This window comes from Ctenocephalides felis, unplaced genomic scaffold, assembly GCF_003426905.1.
Source record: "Ctenocephalides felis isolate EL2017-DRISC unplaced genomic scaffold, ASM342690v1 CF-g0.4_SCAFFOLD_00845, whole genome shotgun sequence".
In the NCBI taxonomy this organism is placed as follows: domain Eukaryota; kingdom Metazoa; phylum Arthropoda; class Insecta; order Siphonaptera; family Pulicidae; genus Ctenocephalides; species Ctenocephalides felis.
In genome coordinates, this window is record NW_020536999.1 from 84,006,240 (window position 1) to 84,008,657 (window position 2,418).

Sequence of the window (2,418 nt, forward strand, 5' to 3'; positions counted from 1 at the left end):
TTTATAAGCTTTTAGATTATATTTATTTTTTTGTGTACTAAATCCAGAATGATTAACCCCTTCGATTCGGATGCCAAAAATTCGCGAGTGGAAAGTTTAAAAATCAATTTGAATAATTTACGTAAATATTTAACTTCCCGTAGGGCAATTTATAGTAATCGCAAAAAAATCGAAAATGAAAATTTTTATATATCTTTACGTTTCAGAGGTTTCTGAACATTTTGGCATACCTTAGAAAAAATGGATGTATGTGGTGTGTGGTGTGTGTGTGTGATGTATGTATGTATGTATGTATATGTATGTACGTGTGTGTATGTATGTGCGGTACAAATTTTCGTCGACGATTTCGGGAACACGGATCAACCGATTTGAATAATTCAAAAACATTCGATTCGTATTGATAAGGAGACGTGCTGATTAGTTTTTGGCAAAGGCAGGTCTAGCCGTTCCGAAAATACGGGGCAAAGAGTGCCGAAAACGGTAACTCAGTTTTTAAGAGAACGGAGCGTCCGATTTGAATAATTCAAAAAACATTTCACTTGTATTGACAAGATGAAGAATCGATAAAATTTTCATGAAGGTAGGTCTAGCGGTTTCGGAAATATGGAGGAAAAAGTAAAAAAATGAGCCATTTGGCGGTCAAAAATGATTGTTGGACATATGCACATCAAATGATCAGATATTTTATAGAGATTTTAACAATAAGTATACATTTTGTTAACATTCCTATGGGTTCCGTACCAATGCTTATGCGTTAGACAGCGACGCGGCGCTTACGCGCTTTATATTTTGTCCCTATGCAGATAAAGCAGTACGATTACTTTGAAAAAAAGTTCAGATCTTCCACAATATGTCAAAATAAAGAAAAAAAAATTTTTTTCAAAAAAAAAATTTTTTTCAAAAAAAAAAATTAATTTTTTTTTTTTTTTTTTTTTTTTTCATTAAAAAGTTATTTTTTGTCCAATTTATAGTTTCTCAAAAATCTTATTTTTTCAAGGTAATTTTTTTTCAAAAATGTTAATCGTTTTTAAAAAAATAATAATTTTTGGTACGGGAAGTTCCAGCAATTTGCCTTAAGGCACGATGCCTTAATTGCCTTAAGACAGAATTCCACTTACAGCTAGTTATATAATTATGATGATAAATGTTAAAACAGTTAAAATTATTGGGGGAGGCGCTAGAACAAATCTTGCATGCGGGCGCTGAGGACCCCAGGACCGGCCCTGTGTATATATATATATATATATATATATATATATATATATGATAAAATTATTTCTTGGGCATTCATCCAGTAATTAAAAGCAGTTTTATTGAAGGGAAATGTTTTTATTCAGAGAACATACGTTTCGAGTCTTTATTTGACCCATCTTCAGTGCATACAAATAAATATGAAACAAAAAATTGATAAAACGTTGAGTTTTGATAAATTTTAAAAAATTGTAAAATTAAAATAAATAATACATTTTATTATAAAAAAGCCCATTCCAAACGATCATGTTGTCAGCTTGGAGTATGTATACATGTAATACATACTCCGATTATGTGACCATTGTCCCAATTGGTGAAATCCTTCCAACTCCTATCCAAACCGGGTGCCTTGGTTTGAGCAATAGATGATAATTTGAACTACTGGTTATAGTATTGTCACTTCGAATCCGTGAGTCCTTCAATTTAGGTATTAGCTGAAACATGATTGTTCTACCATACTGATTCAATGAAAAGTCCAACTTGAGTAACTTTTCAGTTCATTCTTTTTTCTTGTTAATTTACACAGACAGACAGAATCTCTGCTTATTCTATCACAGGACTACTCTGAGGCAACTACTCGTTACTTTGATGTTACTCTCTGACTCTCTAAATCAACATCTGGTGACCCTGATGTTATTATTCTCTGACTCTTTGATTTGTTTGGACGATTTATACTGTATTTACCAAAAATTGTATAATCAATTACAGCATTTTTACAAGAATTAATAGCACATTGCTTCTTTATTGTATCTTTTAAGACTAAGATCCAATGGTGACTGTGCTATATATTGAAATAAAATGAGTTTGCTTGGGATTTAAGTTTGTGTTCTGCCCCAGAGATGGGTCAATCCACACTCCTGATCTGGTCATATGCCTCGTATGTTGTCAATAGAACGATTATGTGACCACTGTCTCAACTGGTAAAATCCTTCGAATTCCTATCGAAACCAGGTGTCTTGGTTCGAGCAATAGATGATAATTTGAACTACTGGTTATAGTATTGTCTCTTCGAATCCGTGAGTACTTCAATTTAGGTATTAGCTGAAACATAATTGTTCTACCATACTGATTCAATGAAAAGTCCAACTTGAGTAACTTTTCAGTTCATTTCTTTTTCTTGTTAATTTATACAGACAGACAAATCTCTGCTTATTCTATCACAGGACT